Consider the following 18,116-nt stretch of genomic DNA (forward strand, 5'->3'; position numbering starts at 1 on the left):
ACGGCAGCAAGTGCGAGGCCAGCGGAGCGGAGGGGGCGGGTGGGGACGTAGAAGCTGAGGCGTCTGTTGAGGTATTCCGGTCCCTTGTTGTGGAGGGCTTTGTGTGCGTGGGTGAGAAGACGGAAGGTGATCCTTTTGCTGACTGGGAGCCAATGCAGGTGTCTCAGGTGTGCGGAGATGTGGCTGTTGCGGGGTACGTCGAGGATGAGGCGGGCCGAGGCGTTTTGGATGCGTTGCAGGCGGTTTTGGAGTTTGGCTGTGGTCCCGGCGTAGAGGGTGTTGCCGTAGTCCAGGCGGCTCGTGACGAGGGCGTGGGTCACGGTTTTTCTGGTGTCGGCGGGGATCCAGCGGAAGATCTTACGGAGCATGCGGAGAGTGAGGAAGCAGGCGGAGGACACGGCGTTGACTTGCTTGGTCATGGTGAGAAGAGGGTCCAAGATGAAGCCGAGGTTGCGGGCGTGGTCTGCGGGGGTCGGTGCGGTGCCGAGGGCCGTGGGCCACCAGGAGTCGTCCCAGGCGGACGGGGTGTTGCCGAGGATGAGGACTTCCGTTTTTTCAGAGTTCAGCTTTAGGCGGCTGAGCCTCATCCAATCTGCGACGTCCTTCATACCCTCTTGTAGGTTGGTCTTGGCGCTGGCGGGGTCCTTGGTGAGGGAGAGTACAAGTTGGGTGTCGTCGGCGTAGGAGGTGATGATGATGTCGTGCTTGCGTACGATGTCGGCGAGGGGGCTCATGTAGACATTGAAGAGTGTCGGGCTGAGCGATGAGCCTTGAGGTACGCCGCAGATGATCTTGGTAGGTTCTGAGCGAAACGGAGGGAGGTAAACTCTTTGGGAGCGGTTAGCGAGGAAGGAGGCGATCCAGTCCAGGGCCTGGCCTTGGATCCCGGTGGAGCGTAGGCGGGTGATTAGGGTGCGGTGACAGACGGTGTCAAAGGCAGCCGAGAGGTCGAGGAGAATGAGGGCGACTGTTTCACCGTTGTCCATCAGGGTTCTGATGTCGTCTGTGACTGAGATGAGGGCGGTTTCCGTGCTGTGGTTGGTTCGGAATCCGGTTTGTGAAGGGTCGAGCAGGTTGTTGACTTCCAGGAAGGTGGTCAGCTGTTTGTTGACGGTCTTTTCTATTACCTTGGCTGGGAAAGGTAGAAGAGAGATGGGGCGGAAGTTTTTCAGGTCGCTTGGGTCAGCCGTAGGTTTCTTTAGTAGGGCGTTGACTTCAGCGTGCTTCCAGCATTCGGGGAAGGTAGCAGAAGAAAAAGAAGAGTTGATGACGGTCTGGAGGTGCGGGGCGATGATGTCGTCGGCTTTGTTAAAGATGAAGTGCGGGCAGGGGTCCGAAGGGGCGCCGGAGTGGATAGAGTTCATGATGGATTTGGTTTCTTCCGTGTTGATGTGGGTCCAGTTGTTGAGGGTGATGTCCGGGGAAGCGGGTTCAGTGGTGTATGGTTGGGTCTGGTGTCCGAAGCTGTCGTGGAGGTCGCTGATCTTGCGATGGAAGAAAGTGGCGAGGGATTCGCACAAATCCTGTGAGGGCGTGACGGCGTTGGCGCTGGGGTTGGAGAACTCTTTGACGATGCTGAAGAGTTCTCTGCTGTTGTGGCTGTTTTTGTCTAGTCTGTCGGTGAAAAAGTTCCTTTTGGCAGTGCGGATCAGGTGGTGGTGTTCGCGTGTAGCGTTCTTGAGGGCGGTCATGTTGTCAGCGGTGTGGTCCTTGCGCCAGGCCTTCTCAAGGGCACAACGAGTTTTCTTTGATTCTTTGAGGGTGTCAGAGAACCAGAGAGGTTTTTTGGTGTTGGTCTGTCGATGCGTGCGTTTGAGGGGAGCAAGGTTGTCAGCGCAGTTGGAGATCCAGTTTGTGAGGTTGAGAGCTGCGTCGTTGGGGTCGGTGGTGAGGGTGGGTTGGTTGGCGGCGAGAGCGGAGAAGAGTTGCTCTTCAGGGGTCTTGTTCCACTGTCGATGAGGGATGGGTTGAGTGCGGAGGTGGGAGGTCTCGCGTCGGAATGTGAAGTGGACGCAGCTGTGGTCGGTCCAGTGTAGGGCAGAGGTGTGGCTGAAGAAGACGTGTTTGCTGGCGGAGAAGATAGGGTCGAGCGTGTGTCCGGCGATGTGGGTGGCGGTGTTCACCAGTTGTTTGAGGCCGAGGTTGGCGAGGTTGTCGAGCAGGGTGGTGGTGTTGGGGTCGTTGTTTTGTTCCAGATGGAAGTTGAGGTCGCCTAGGAGGATGTAGTCCGGTGAGGCGAGGGCGTGCGGGGAGATGAAGTCGGCGATGGCGTCGCTGAAAGAGGCGCGAGGTCCGGGAGGACGGTAGACGAGGGATCCTCTGAGGGTGGTCCTTGGGTCGGTGCGAATCTGAAAATGCAGGTGTTCAGCGGCGAGGGGGGGGTCTTCGGTGGAGGTGGTGACGCTGATGGAGTCTTTGAAGATGATGGCGACACCTCCTCCTACTTGGTTGGTGCGGTCTTTTCTGGAGATCTTGTAGCCTTCGGGGATGGCGGGTAGCGATGTCTGGAGCAGAGGAGGCGTTCATCCATGTCTCCGTGATGAAGGCGACGTCCGGGGCTGTGGAGTCCAGGAGGTCCCAAAGTTCAACGGCGTGCTTGTGGACGGAACGAGCGTTGATCAGGATGCACTTGAGGTGGTTGATGGCGCGTAGGCTTGTGGTCGTGGTAGTTGCGTGGTGGAAGATGCGTTTGCAGGAGTTGCAGGCGAAGGGTCCATGGGTGCGTTTGGGGTGAGCTAGGAAGCAGGTTTTGGAGCGCCCTGGGTTGAGGGCGTGGAGGGTGGTGGGGTCGTAGCGGATCAGCGGGCTTGGGGGAGCTGGGGACCAGGGGTCGTGGCGCTGGGCGCGGGCCAGGCGCGGACGGGCGCAGACGGGCTTGCCTCTGGCGCGCCTCCGGCGCGCCAGCGGCGTGCCCGCTGCGCGCGCCCGCTGCGCAGTCGCGCAGCGGCCGCCATAAGAGGTAGGAGGGGGGGGGAGGGGTCAGCTGGGGGCGAATGGGAGCTGGGGGGCGGGGGCGTGCAGGAGGTCGCGGCGGGAAAGCGCGAGGGAGGGGGGGGACAGGTAGAGTGAGAGGAGCTGGGGGAGGGGGTTTAGGGTGGAGGAGGGTGAGTGTTAGGAGCTTTGGAGATTAGGGAGAGAGATAGGAGTAGGGTTGTGAAGATAGGGGAGGGGAGGTTGTAGAGGTGGGTGAGGGAGAGAGGTAGAGTGAGAGGATAGGGAGATAGGTAGTAGAGGGGGTGGCGGGAGGGGGGGAGAGATAGAGAAATAGATAGAGAAAATAGATAGAAAAGTCGATAGATAGGGAAATAGATAGATAGACAGATAGGTAGGTAGGAGGAGGTGGAGAGTGGGGGAGTTAGATAGTGAGATAGGGAGCTAGAGAGATAGGAAGATAGGAGGAGTGAGGGAGGTAGATAGCGAACGGGTTAGCGAGGGGTGAGAGAGGGGGAGGCGAGTGAGGGAGGGGGATGAGGAAGGAGCAGGAGGGCAGGCTCGGGGGAAGAAGACGGAGGAGGTAGAAGAGCCGAAGACAGGAGAACAGAAGACAGAAGAAGAGAAGACAGAAGAACAGAAGACCGGAAGAGCAGAAGACAGAAGAACAGAAGAACAGAAGACAGAAGCACAGAAGATCGGAAGAGCAGAAGAACAGAGAAGAACAGAGAAGAACAGAGAAGAACAGAGAAGAACACAGAAGAACCGAGAAGAAGAACACAGAAGCACCGAGAAGAACAGAGAAGAAGAACACAGAAGACCGGAAGAACACAGAAGAACAGAAGGGAAGAACAGAAGAACAGAAGAGAAGAACAGAAGAACACAGAAGAAGATTGCAGAGGGGGGGCGAGGAGGAAGAGACAGAGAGGAGGAAAAGAAGCAGGAGCAGGAGAGAAGGTGAGTGGCGCGGGGCAGGGCGAGGGGCTGGGAGGAGGGGGGTACTTACAGTTAGGTGGGTCTCAGGAACACAGGAACTCGGGAACTGGAGGAGCTGCAGCGGCAGGGGGAGCGACCTACCCTTGGGTCAAGGGTCGCTACCACTATCGCGCAGCGGCCGCCATAAGAGGTAGGAGGGGGGGGAGGGGTCAGCTGGGGGCGAATGGGAGCTGGGGGGCGGGGGCGTGCAGGAGGTCGCGGCGGGAAAGCGCGAGGGAGGGGGGGACAGGTAGAGTGAGAGGAGCTGGGGGAGGGGGTTTAGGGTGGAGGAGGGTGAGTGTTAGGAGGTTTGGAGATTAGGGAGAGAGATAGGAGTAGGGTTGTGAAGATAGGGGAGGGGGGGTTGTAGAGGTGGGTGAGGGAGAGAGGTAGAGTGAGAGGATAGGGAGATAGGTAGTAGAGGGGGTGGCGGGAGGGGGGGAGAGATAGAGAAATAGATAGAGAAAATAGATAGAGAAGTCGATAGATAGGGAAATAGATAGATAGACAGATAGTTAGGTAGGAGGAGGTGGAGAGTGGGGGAGTTAGATAGTGAGATAGGGAGCTAGAGAGATAGGAAGATAGGAGGAGTGAGGGAGGTAGATAGCGAACGGGTTAGCTAGGGGTGAGAGAGGGGGAGGCGAGTGAGGGAGGGGGATGAGGAAGGAGCAAGAGGGCAGGCTCGGGGGAAGAAGACGGAGGAGGTAGAAGAGCCGAAGACAGGAGAACAGAAGACAGAAGAACAGAAGACAGAAGAACAGAAGACCGGAAGAGCAGAAGACAGAAGAACAGAAGAACAGAAGACAGAAGCACAGAAGATCGGAAGAGCAGAAGAACAGAGAAGAACAGAGAAGAACAGAGAAGAACACAGAAGAACACAGAAGAACCGAGAAGAAGAACACAGAAGCACCGAGAAGAACAGAGAAGAAGAACACAGAAGACCGGAAGAACACAGAAGAACAGAAGGGAAGAACAGAAGAACAGAAGAGAAGAACAGAAGAACACAGAAGAAGATTGCAGAGGGGGGGGCGAGGAGGAAGAGACAGAGAGGAGGAAAAGAAGCAGGAGCAGGAGAGAAGGTGAGTGGCGCGGGGCAGGGCGAGGGGCTGGGAGGAGGGGGGTACTTACAGTTAGGTGGGTCTCAGGAACACAGGAACTCGGGAACTTGGAGGAGCTGCAGCGGCAGGGGGAGCGACCTACCCTTGGGTCAAGGGTCGCTACCACTGTCGCGCAGCGGCCGCCATAAGAGGTAGGAGGGGGGGGGAGGGGTCAGCTGGGGGCGAATGGGAGCTGGGGGGCGGGGGCGTGCAGGAAGTCGCGGCGGGAAAGCGCGAGGGAGGGGGGGGGACAGGTAGAGTGAGAGGAGCTGGGGGAGGGGGTTTAGGGTGGAGGAGGGTGAGTGTTAGGAGGTTTGGAGATTAGGGAGAGAGATAGGAGTAGGGTTGTGAAGATAGGGGAGGGGGGGTTGTAGAGGTGGGTGAGGGAGAGAGGTAGAGTGAGAGGATAGGGAGATAGGTAGTAGAGGGGGTGGCGGGAGGGGGGGAGAGATAGAGAAATAGATAGAGAAAATAGATAGAGAAGTCGATAGATAGGGAAATAGATAGATAGACAGATAGGTAGGTAGGAGGAGGTGGAGAGTGGGGGAGTTAGATAGTGAGATAGGGAGCTAGAGAGATAGGAAGATAGGAGGAGTGAGGGAGGTAGATAGCGAACGGGTTAGCTAGGGGTGAGAGAGGGGGAGGCGAGTGAGGGAGGGGGATGAGGAAGGAGCAGGAGGGCAGGCTCGGGGGAAGAAGACGGAGGAGGTAGAAGAGCCGAAGACAGGAGAACAGAAGACAGGAGAACAGAAGACAGGAGAACAGAAGACAGGAAGAGCAGAAGACAGAAGAACAGAAGAACAGAAGACAGAAGCACAGAAGATCGGAAGAGCAGAAGAACAGAGAAGAACAGAGAAGAACAGAGAAGAACACAGAAGAACAGAGAAGAACCGAGAAGAACACAGAAGAACCAAGAAGAAGAACACAGAAGCACCGAGAAGAACAGAGAAGAAGAACACAGAAGACCGGAAGAACACAGAAGAACAGAAGGGAAGAACAGAAGAACAGAAGAGAAGAACAGAAGAACACAGAAGAAGATTGCAGAGGGGGGGCGAGGAGGAAGAGACAGAGAGGAGGAAAAGAAGCAGGAGCAGGAGAGAAGGTGAGTGGCGCGGGGCAGGGCGAGGGGCTGGGAGGAGGGGGGTACTTACAGTTAGGTGGGTCTCAGGAACACAGGAACTCGGGAACTTGGAGGAGCTGCAGCGGCAGGGGGAGCGACCTACCCTTGGGTCAAGGGTCGCTACCACTGTCGTGCAGCGGCCGCAATAAGAGGTAGGAGGGGGGGGGGGTCAGCTGGGGGCGAATGGGAGCTGGGGGGCGGGGGCGTGCAGGAGGTCGCGGCGGGAAAGCGCGAGGGAGGGGGGGACAGGTAGAGTGAGAGGAGCTGGGGGAGGGGGTTTAGGGTGGAGGAGGGTGAGTGTTAGGAGGTTTGGAGATGAGGGAGAGAGATAGGAGTAGGGTTGTGAAGATAGGGGAGGGGGGGTTGTAGAGGTGGGTGAGGGAGAGAGGTAGAGTGAGAGGATAGGGAGATAGGTAGTAGAGGGGGTGGCGGGAGGGGGGGAGAGATAGAGAAATAGATAGAGAAAATAGATAGAGAAGTCGATAGATAGGGAAATAGATAGATAGACAGATAGGTAGGTAGGAGGAGGTGGAGAGTGGGGGAGTTAGATAGTGAGATAGGGAGCTAGAGAGATAGGAAGATAGGAGGAGTGAGGGAGGTAGATAGCGAACGGGTTAGCTAGGGGTGAGAGAGGGGGAGGCGAGTGAGGGAGGGGGATGAGGAAGGAGCAGGAGGGCAGGCTCGGGGGAAGAAGACGGAGGAGGTAGAAGAGCCGAAGACAGGAGAACAGAAGACAGAAGAACAGAAGACAGAAGAACAGAAGACCGGAAGAGCAGAAGACAGAAGAACAGAAGAACAGAAGACAGAAGCACAGAAGATCGGAAGAGCAGAAGAACAGAGAAGAACAGAGAAGAACAGAGAAGAACAGAGAAGAACACAGAAGAACCGAGAAGAAGAACACAGAAGCACCGAGAAGAACAGAGAAGAAGAACACAGAAGACCGGAAGAACACAGAAGAACAGAAGGGAAGAACAGAAGAACAGAAGAGAAGAACAGAAGAACACAGAAGAAGATTGCAGAGGGGGGGCGAGGAGGAAGAGACAGAGAGGAGGAAAAGAAGCAGGAGCAGGAGAGAAGGTGAGTGGCGCGGGGCAGGGTGAGGGGCTGGGAGGAGGGGGGTACTTACAGTTAGGTGGGTCTCAGGAACACAGGAACTCGGGAACTTGGAGGAGCTGCAGCGGCAGGGGGAGCGACCTACCCTTGGGTCAAGGGTCGCTACCACTGTCGCGCAGCGGCCGCCATAAGAGGTAGGAGGGGGGGGGGAGGGGTCAGCTGGGGGCGAATGGGAGCTGGGGGGCGGGGGCGTGCAGGAGGTCGCGGCGGGAAAGCGCGAGGGAGGGGGGGGACAGGTAGAGTGAGAGGAGCTGGGGGAGGGGGTTTAGGGTGGAGGAGGGTGAGTGTTATGAGGTTTGGAGATTAGGGAGAGAGATAGGAGTAGGGTTGTGAAGATAGGGGAGGGGGGGTTGTAGAGGTGGGTGAGGGAGAGAGGTAGAGTGAGAGGATAGGGAGATAGGTAGTAGAGGGGGTGGAGGGAGGGGGGGAGAGATAGAGAAATAGATAGAGAAAATAGATAGAGAAGTCGATAGATAGGGAAATAGATAGATAGACAGATAGGTAGGTAGGAGGAGGTGGAGAGTGGGGGAGTTAGATAGTGAGATAGGGAGCTAGAGAGATAGGAAGATAGGAGGAGTGAGGGAGGTAGATAGCGAACGGGTTAGCTAGGGGTGAGAGAGGGGGAGGCGAGTGAGGGAGGGGGATGAGGAAGGAGCAGGAGGGCAGGCTCGGGGGAAGAAGACGGAGGAGGTAGAAGAGCCGAAGACAGGAGAACAGAAGACAGAAGAACAGAAGACAGAAGAACAGAAGACCGGAAGAGCAGAAGACAGAAGAACAGAAGAACAGAAGACAGAAGCACAGAAGATCGGAAGAGCAGAAGAACAGAGAAGAACAGAGAAGAACAGAGAAGAACAGAGAAGAACACAGAAGAACCGAGAAGAAGAACACAGAAGCACCGAGAAGAACAGAGAAGAAGAACACAGAAGACCGGAAGAACACAGAAGAACAGAAGGGAAGAACAGAAGAACAGAAGAGAAGAACAGAAGAACACAGAAGAAGATTGCAGAGGGGGGGCGAGGAGGAAGAGACAGAGAGGAGGAAAAGAAGCAGGAGCAGGAGAGAAGGTGAGTGGCGCGGGGCAGGGCGAGGGGCTGGGAGGAGGGGGGGTACTTACAGTTAGGTGGGTCTCAGGAACACAGGAACTCGGGAACTTGGAGGAGCTGCAGCGGCAGGGGGAGCGACCTACCCTTGGGTCAAGGGTCGCTACCACTGTCGCGCAGCGGCCGCCATAAGAGGTAGGAGGGGGGGGAGGGGTCAGCTGGGGGCGAATGGGAGCTGGGGGGCGGGGCGTGCAGGAGGTTGCGGCGGGAAAGCGCGAGGGAGGGGGGGGGACAGGTAGAGTGAGAGGAGCTGGGGGAGGGGGTTTAGGGTGGAGGAGGGTGAGTGTTAGGAGGTTTGGAGATTAGGGAGAGAGATAGGAGTAGGGTTGTGAAGATAGGGGAGGGGGGGTTGTAGAGGTGGGTGAGGGAGAGAGGTAGAGTGAGAGGATAGGGAGATAGGTAGTAGAGGGGGTGGCGGGAGGGGGGGAGAGATAGAGAAATAGATAGAGAAAATAGATAGAGAAGTCGATAGATAGGGAAATAGATAGATAGACAGATAGGTAGGTAGGAGGAGGTGGAGAGTGGGGGAGTTAGATAGTGAGATAGGGAGCTAGAGAGATAGGAAGATAGGAGGAGTGAGGGAGGTAGATAGCGAACGGGTTAGCTAGGGGTGAGAGAGGGGGAGGCGAGTGAGGGAGGGGGATGAGGAAGGAGCAGGAGGGCAGGCTCGGGGGAAGAAGACGGAGGAGGTAGAAGAGCCGAAGACAGGAGAACAGAAGACAGAAGAACAGAAGACAGAAGAACAGAAGACCGGAAGAGCAGAAGACAGAAGAACAGAAGAACAGAAGACAGAAGCACAGAAGATCGGAAGAGCAGAAGAACAGAGAAGAACAGAGAGGAACAGAGAAGAACACAGAAGAACACAGAAGAACCGAGAAGAAGAACACCGAAGCACCGAGAAGAACAGAGAAGAAGAACAAAGAAGACCGGAAGAACACAGAAGAACAGAAGGGAAGAACAGAAGAACAGAAGAGAAGAACAGAAGAACACAGAAGAAGATTGCAGAGGGGGGGCGAGGAGGAAGAGACAGAGAGGAGGAAAAGAAGCAGGAGCAGGAGAGAAGGTGAGTGGCGCGGGGCAGGGCGAGGGGCTGGGAGGAGGGGGGTACTTACAGTTAGGTGGGTCTCAGGAACACAGGAACTCGGGAACTTGGAGGAGCTGCAGCGGCAGGGGGAGCGACCTACCCTTGGGTCAAGGGTCGCTACCACTGTCGCGCAGCGGCCGCCATAAGAGGTAGGAGGGGGGGGGAGGGGTCAGCTGGGGGCGAATGGGAGCTGGGGGGCAGGGGCGTGCAGGAGGTCGCGGCGGGAAAGCGCGAGGGAGGGGGGGGACAGGTAGAGTGAGAGGAGCTGGGGGAGGGGGTTTAGGGTGGAGGAGGGTGAGTGTTAGGAGGTTTGGAGATTAGGGAGAGAGATAGGAGTAGGGTTGTGAAGATAGGGGAGGGGGGGTTGTAGAGGTGGGTGAGGGAGAGAGGTAGAGTGAGAGGATAGGGAGATAGGTAGTAGAGGGGGTGGCGGGAGGGGGGGAGAGATAGAGAAATAGATAGAGAAAATAGATAGAGAAGTCGATAGATAGGGAAATAGATAGATAGACAGATAGGTAGGTAGGAGGAGGTGGAGAGTGGGGGAGTTAGATAGTGAGATAGGGAGCTAGAGAGATAGGAAGATAGGAGGAGTGAGGGAGGTAGATAGCGAACGGGTTAGCAAGGGGTGAGAGAGGGGGAGGCGAGTGAGGGAGGGGGATGAGGAAGGAGCAGGAGGGCAGGCTCGGGGGAAGAAGACGGAGGAGGTAGAAGAGCCGAAGACAGGAGAACAGAAGACAGAAGAACAGAAGACAGAAGAACAGAAGACCGGAAGAGCAGAAGACAGAAGAACAGAAGAACAGAAGACAGAAGCACAGAAGATCGGAAGAGCAGAAGAACAGAGAAGAACAGAGAAGAACACAGAAGAACCGAGAAGAAGAACACAGAAGCACCGAGAAGAACAGAGAAGAAGAACACAGAAGACCGGAAGAACACAGAAGAACAGAAGGGAAGAACAGAAGAACAGAAGAGAAGAACAGAAGAACACAGAAGAAGATTGCAGAGGGGGGGCGAGGAGGAAGAGACAGAGAGGAGGAAAAGAAGCAGGAGCAGGAGAGAAGGTGAGTGGCGCGGGGCAGGGCGAGGGGCTGGGAGGAGGGGGGTACTTACAGTTAGGTGGGTCTCAGGAACACAGGAACTCAGGAACTTGGAGGAGCTGCAGCGGCAGGGGGAGCGACCTACCCTTGGGTCAAGGGTCGCTACCACTGTCGCTCAGCGGCCGCCATAAGAGGTAGGAGGGGGGGGGAGGGGTCAGCTGGGGGCGAATGGGAGCTGGGGGGCGGGGGCGTGCAGGAGGTCGCGGCGCGAAAGCGCGAGGGAGGGGGGGGGACAGGTAGAGTGAGAGGAGCTGGGGGAGGGGGTTTAGGGTGGAGGAGGGTGAGTGTTAGGAGGTTTGGAGATTAGGGAGAGAGATAGGAGTAGGGTTGTGAAGATAGGGGAGGGGGGGTTGTAGAGGTGGGTGAGGGAGAGAGGTAGAGTGAGAGGATAGGGAGATAGGTAGTAGAGGGGGTGGCGGGAGGGGGGGAGAGATAGAGAAATAGATAGAGAAAATAGATAGAGAAGTCGATAGATAGGGAAATAGATAGATAGACAGATAGGTAGGTAGGAGGAGGTGGAGAGTGGGGGAGTTAGATAGTGAGATAGGGAGCTAGAGAGATAGGAAGATAGGAGGAGTGAGGGAGGTAGATAGCGAACGGGTTAGCTAGGGGTGAGAGAGGGGGAGGCGAGTGAGGGAGGGGGATGAGGAAGGAGCAGGAGGGCAGGCTCGGGGGAAGAAGACGGAGGAGGTAGAAGAGCCGAAGACAGGAGAACAGAAGACAGGAGAACAGAAGACAGGAGAACAGAAGACAGGAAGAGCAGAAGACAGAAGAACAGAAGAACAGAAGACAGAAGCACAGAAGATCGGAAGAGCAGAAGAACAGAGAAGAACAGAGAAGAACAGAGAAGAACACAGAAGAACACAGAAGAACCGAGAAGAAGAACACAGAAGCACCGAGAAGAACAGAGAAGAAGAACACAGAAGACCGGAAGAACACAGAAGAACAGAAGGGAAGAACAGAAGAACAGAAGAGAAGAACAGAAGAACACAGAAGAAGATTGCAGAGGGGGGGCGAGGAGGAAGAGACAGAGAGGAGGAAAAGAAGCAGGAGCAGGAGAGAAGGTGAGTGGCGCGGGGCAGGGCGAGGGGCTGGGAGGAGGGGGGTACTTGCAGTTAGGTGGGTCTCAGGAACACAGGAACTCGGGAACTTGGAGGAGCTGCAGCGGCAGGGGGAGCGACCTACCCTTGGGTCAAGGGTCGCTACCACTGTCGCGCAGCGGCCGCCATAAGAGGTAGGAGGGGGGGGGGTCAGCTGGGGGCGAATGGGAGCTGGGGGGCGGGGGCGTGCAGGAGGTCGCGGCGGGAAAGCGCGAGGGAGGGGGGGGACAGGTAGAGTGAGAGGAGCTGGGGGAGGGGGTTTAGGGTGGAGGAGGGTGAGTGTTAGGAGGTTTGGAGATGAGGGAGAGAGATAGGAGTAGGGTTGTGAAGATAGGGGAGGGGGGGTTGTAGAGGTGGGTGAGGGAGAGAGGTAGAGTGAGAGGATAGGGAGATAGGTAGTAGAGGGGGTGGCGGGAGGGGGGGAGAGATAGAGAAATAGATAGAGAAAATAGATAGAGAAGTCGATAGATAGGGAAATAGATAGATAGACAGATAGGTAGGTAGGAGGAGGTGGAGAGTGGGGGAGTTAGATAGTGAGATAGGGAGCTAGAGAGATAGGAAGATAGGAGGAGTGAGGGAGGTAGATAGCGAACGGGTTAGCTAGGGGTGAGAGAGGGGGAGGCGAGTGAGGGAGGGGGATGAGGAAGGAGCAGGAGGGCAGGCTCGGGGGAAGAAGACGGAGGAGGTAGAAGAGCCGAAGACAGGAGAACAGAAGACAGAAGAACAGAAGACAGAAGAACAGAAGACCGGAAGAGCAGAAGACAGAAGAACAGAAGAACAGAAGACAGAAGCACAGAAGATCGGAAGAGCAGAAGAACAGAGAAGAACAGAGAAGAACAGAGAAGAACACAGAAGAACCGAGAAGAAGAACACAGAAGCACCAAGAAGAACAGAGAAGAAGAACACAGAAGACCGGAAGAACACAGAAGAACAGAAGGGAAGAACAGAAGAACAGAAGAGAAGAACAGAAGAACACAGAAGAAGATTGCAGAGGGGGGGCGAGGAGGAAGAGACAGAGAGGAGGAAAAGAAGCAGGAGCAGGAGAGAAGGTGAGTGGCGCGGGGCAGGGCGAGGGGCTGGGAGGAGGGGGGTACTTACAGTTAGGTGGGTCTCAGGAACACAGGAACTCGGGAACTTGGAGGAGCTGCAGCGGCAGGGGGAGCGACCTACCCTTGGGTCAAGGGTCGCTACCACTGTCGCGCAGCGGCCGCCATAAGAGGTAGGAGGGGGGGAGGGGTCAGCTGGGGGCGAATGGGAGCTGGGGGGCGGGGGCGTGCAGGAGGTCGCGGCGGGAAAGCGCGAGGGAGGGGGGGGACAGGTAGAGTGAGAGGAGCTGGGGGAGGGGGTTTAGGGTGGAGGAGGGTGAGTGTTAGGAGGTTTGGAGATTAGGGAGAGAGATAGGAGTAGGGTTGTGAAGATAGGGGAGGGGGGGTTGTAGAGGTGGGTGAGGGAGAGAGGTAGAGTGAGAGGATAGGGAGATAGGTAGTAGAGGGGGTGGCGGGAGGGGGGGAGAGATAGAGAAATAGATAGAGAAAATAGATAGAGAAGTCGATAGATAGGGAAATAGATAGATAGACAGATAGGTAGGTAGGAGGAGGTGGAGAGTGGGGGAGTTAGATAGTGAGATAGGGAGCTAGAGAGATATGAAGATAGGAGGAGTGAGGGAGGTAGATAGCGAACGGGTTAGCTAGGGGTGAGAGAGGGGGAGGCGAGTGAGGGAGGGGGATGAGGAAGGAGCAGGAGGGCAGGCTCGGGGGAAGAAGACGGAGGAGGTAGAAGAGCCGAAGACAGGAGAACAGAAGACAGGAGAACAGAAGACAGAAGAACAGAAGACAGAAGAACAGAAGACCGGAAGAGCAGAAGACAGAAGAACAGAAGAACAGAAGACAGAAGCACAGAAGATCGGAAGAGCAGAAGAACAGAGAAGAACAGAGAAGAACAGAGAAGAACACAGAAGAACCGAGAAGAAGAACACAGAAGCACCGAGAAGAACAGAGAAGAAGAACACAGAAGACCGGAAGAACACAGAAGAACAGAAGGGAAGAACAGAAGAACAGAAGAGAAGAACAGAAGAACACAGAAGAAGATTGCAGAGGGGGGGCGAGGAGGAAGAGACAGAGAGGAGGAAAAGAAGCAGGAGCAGGAGAGAAGGTGAGTGGCGCGGGGCAGGGCGAGGGGCTGGGAGGAGGGGGGTACTTACAGTTAGGTGGGTCTCAGGAACACAGGAACTCGGGAACTTGGAGGAGCTGCAGCGGCAGGGGGAGCGACCTACCCTTGGGATCAGCTTAAAACAGATGTCATGGCTGCTGGAGACAAGAATATTAAATCCGTTTTGACGCGGCGGAGGAACAGTTCAATAAAAAAATAAATGAAAACATGGAAATTCGGCTGGTTGCCAGTGAAGAAAACATTCCATATTTGAACTGAAATGATGATGCGTTTTTTTTTTTAACTTTAATTAAAACAAAAAGTACGTTGCACACTACCAGAAAAATACAGATTTAAAAATTATTTTCAATGCCCAAACATACATGCGATTATCTTGTGATGGGACGCATGATGAGATGTGAGAGACAGGTTTAAAGGAACAAGGGTCCCTATGGTCAACAGTCATACATTTACAGAAAAGAAATAGAACTAGACACAATGTCAATGAAAACAAATAAAAGCACATTTATTTAACCCCATTCCCCGCCAAGGACGTAATGGTTACATCCTTGGCTGCGGCGCTGAGGCACCAAGAACGTAACAGTTACGTCCTGGGACTGGCTGAGCCTCCCACCCTCCTCCCATGGGCAGGGATGGAAGGGGAATTGCTACCCCTTCCACCACTGCCCCCCACCCCTCGTGACGTGCGATGACGTCATCGCGCGATCGCACGCTGACCTCATCAGAGGCCGCCCCCACGATTGGAAGCTGGGGGTGGCGCAGAGACACGAAAGGAGAGGAGAAGCCTTTCCTTTCATGTCTCTTTGAACATTTCTACAGCCCGATCGTAAGTGATTGGGCTGAAGAAATACCCACTAGACACCAAGGATCTTTGTTTATGTTAGGGAAATTATCATGAGGGGAGCGACCCCATGAGCAAGGGTCACTCCCTGGGTGGGGCATTGGGGGGCATTTTCAACTGAGAGCTGATCAGCCTATTTTAATAAGCCCAATCAGCCCTGGTGAGGGGGGGGGGGGAAGGGGAGAACCCACTAGACACCAGGGATTTTTTTTTACATATTGGGAACAACCCCTTAGGCAAGGGTCTCTCCCCTGGGGGGAAAAATTATTTTTAATCCATTTCTGCCCCCCTTTGTGGCAGATATGTCTACTTTTATTTGGCCAATCTGCCCCCTGGGGGCAGAAACCACTAGACACCATGGTTTGTGTGTGTGTGTTTTGGTAGAGAGGGCAGCCCCTTGGGCAAGGGTCGCTCTCCATGGGGGCACATTATTGTTGGCCATTTCTGCCTCCCTTGAGGGAAGATGTCCTATTTTTGTAAGGCCCGTCTGCCCCCCGGGGGGGCAGAGAGCCCACCAGAGACCAGGGAAGATTTTTTTTTCTTAAAAAGAGGGTGGGGGTATGGCCATACCCCACCCCAAATAAATGGGGACAAAGTTGTTCTGCCCACCAGTGGGCAGATGGGGCAAATACCCCCGTTCCACTCCCTGGGGGGCAGAAAGCCTACTAGATGCCAGGGAATTAAAAAAAAATAGTTGGGTGGTGGCTACCAACCAGTATGGGCATGGTTATGCCCACACCCCAACTAAAGGGGGTAACAATCTTTCTGCTCTCCCCCGCACACTAAAAGATCTTATCTCAACGGCAAGCAAGAGGACATTTGATTATTTTGGGGTTTGGTTTTACATTTGGGCCATGAGAGCTTGTCTAACTCTCAAAATTGTGCTACTCGGAATGGTGAGTGCTGCACTTTTTTGGACTTTGGGATGCTGCCATCTAGAAAAATCTATGAGACCTAGACACATCTGAAAAGTAAATATCTGGGTGAGTCCAGGGTAGTGTGCTTTACATGTACCCCACACCATTTTCTTACCCGCAATGCCCTGCAAACCTCCAACTTTGCTTGAAATCACACATTTTTCCCACATTTTTATGATGGAACCTTCTGGAGTCTGCAGGAATCCACAAAAGTCCTTCCACCCAGCATTGTCGCATCTATACCGATAAAAGTTCTGCCCCACTTTGGTTCCCCCTCAATTGTGACATGTTTTTGGCTCTTCACTGTCCCAGGCACTTGGCCCACCCACACAAGTGAGGTATCATTTTTATCTGGAGACTGAGGGGGAACGTTGGGTGGTAGGAAATTTGTGCCAGTGCGTTGATCCCACACAGAAAAGTGGTAAAAATATGACTTTTAGCTACATTTGAGGTTTGCTGAGGATTCTGGGTAAGAAAACACTGTGGGGTCCACAAAAGCCACACGCCCTGGACTCCCTCAGTTGTCTAGATTTCAGAAATGTCTGGGTTTGGTAGGTTTCCCTAGATGCCTGCTGAGCCCAGGACCAAAAACACAGGAGCCCCGTGCAAAAACAGGTCGTTTTGTATTTGATAATTTGGATGTGTCCACATGGTGTTTTGGGGCGTTTCCTTTCACGGGCACTAGGCCTACCGACACAAGTGAGGTACCATTTTTATCGGGAGATGTTGTGGACTGCTGGGTAGAAGGACATTTGTGGCTCCCCTCAGATTTCAGAAATTTCTGTCACCGAAATATGATGAAAAAGTATTTTATTTTGCAAAATGTTGAGGTTTGCAAAGGATTCTGGGTAACAGAACCTGGTGAGAGCCCCGCAAGTCACCCCATCCTGGAATCCCCTAGATGTCTACTTTTCAGAAATGCACAGGTTTTCTAGGTTTCCCTAGGTGCCGGCTGAGCTAGTGGCCAAAATCCACAGCTAGGCACTTTCTAGAAAAACACGTCATATTTCAATGTAAAAATGTGATATGTCCATGTTGAGTTTTCAGTGGCGGGCATTAGGCCTACCCACGCAAGTGAGGTACCATTTTAATCGGGAGACTAATTTTTGCTGGCTTTAGGACTCTGCACACTTTACCACTGCTAATCAGTGCTAAGGTGCATATGCTCTCTCCATAAAACATGGTGAAATTGGCTCATACCCAATTGGAATATTTAATTTACTTGTAAGTCCTTAGCAAAGTGCACTACATGTGCCCAGGGCCTGTAAATTAAATACTATTAGTGGGCCTGCAGCACTGGTTGTGCCACCCACATAAGTAGCCCTTAACGATGTCTGAGGCCTGACATTGCAACGCCTGTGTGTGCAGTTTCACTGCCACTTTGACTTGGCATTTAAAAGTAATTGTCAAGCCTTAAACTCCCCTTTTTCTACATATAAGTCACCCCTAGGGTAGGCCTGAGGTAGCCCATAGGACAGGGTGCTATGTAGGTAAAAGGCAGGACATGAACATGTGTATTCTTTATGTCCTGGTAGTGTAAAACTCCTAAATTTGTTTTACACTGCTGTGAAGCCTGCTCCTTTCATGGGATGGCATTAGGGCTACCCTCACATACTGTTTGAGTGGTAGATTCCGATCTGAAAGGAGTAGCCAGGTCATATTTAGTATTTGCAGAATGGTAATAGAAAATCCTGCTTATTGATGAAGTTGGATTTAATATTACTATTCTAGAAATGCAACTTTTCGAAAGTGAGCATTTCTCTACACTTAAATCCTTCTGTGCCTTACAATCCACGTCTGGCTGGGTTAGTTGACAACTCCCATGTGCATTTCACTCAGACAACCCCAAACACAGAATGCTCAGTCACACCTGCACACATCAGCATACTGAATGGGTCTTCCTGGGCTGGGAGGGTGGAGGGCGTGATACTTACATGTCAAAGGACAGTGGCCTGTCCTCACACAATAGACTGCCAAACCCCCTACTGGGAACCTGGCAGACGGGATTGAACTGAAAGGGGACCTTGTGCACTTCTAAGCCACTCTTTTAAGTCTCCCCCATTTCAAAGGCACATTTGGGTATTTAAACAGGGCCTCTGACCCTACCAACTCAGACACTTCTACAGCTACTTCTGCAGACATTTCTTGTCAAGATACCTACTGGGAAAGGAACTCTGCCCCAGGACCTGCAACCTGCCAAGAGGAACTCTGTCCAAAGGACTCACATGGACTGCTTTTCTGAGAAGGACTGCTGCCTTGCTGTTGACCTGCTGCCTTGCTGCCCTCTGGCTCTGCTGAGAAGTGCTCTTCCAGAGCTTGGATTGAGCTTGCCTCTTGTTTTCTGACGGCTCAGGGCAAAAAAGACGTAATCACTGCAAAGAACTCCTTGTGTGATGAAAAATCGATGCACAGCCTGGCAGAATCGCCGCACAGCCTGCACTGCAGTGAGAAAAGCACCGCACAGCAAACCGGAACGATGCAGCCAGGCTCCCCGAGTGGAGATCAACGCAGTGCCAGTGTTGCGACCAGAATTTCGGCGCACAGCCCTCTGGATCGACGCATTGCTGAGCCGGAC

The sequence above is a fragment of the Pleurodeles waltl genome, chromosome 4_2 (assembly GCF_031143425.1).
Source record: "Pleurodeles waltl isolate 20211129_DDA chromosome 4_2, aPleWal1.hap1.20221129, whole genome shotgun sequence".
In the NCBI taxonomy this organism is placed as follows: Eukaryota; Metazoa; Chordata; class Amphibia; order Caudata; family Salamandridae; genus Pleurodeles; species Pleurodeles waltl.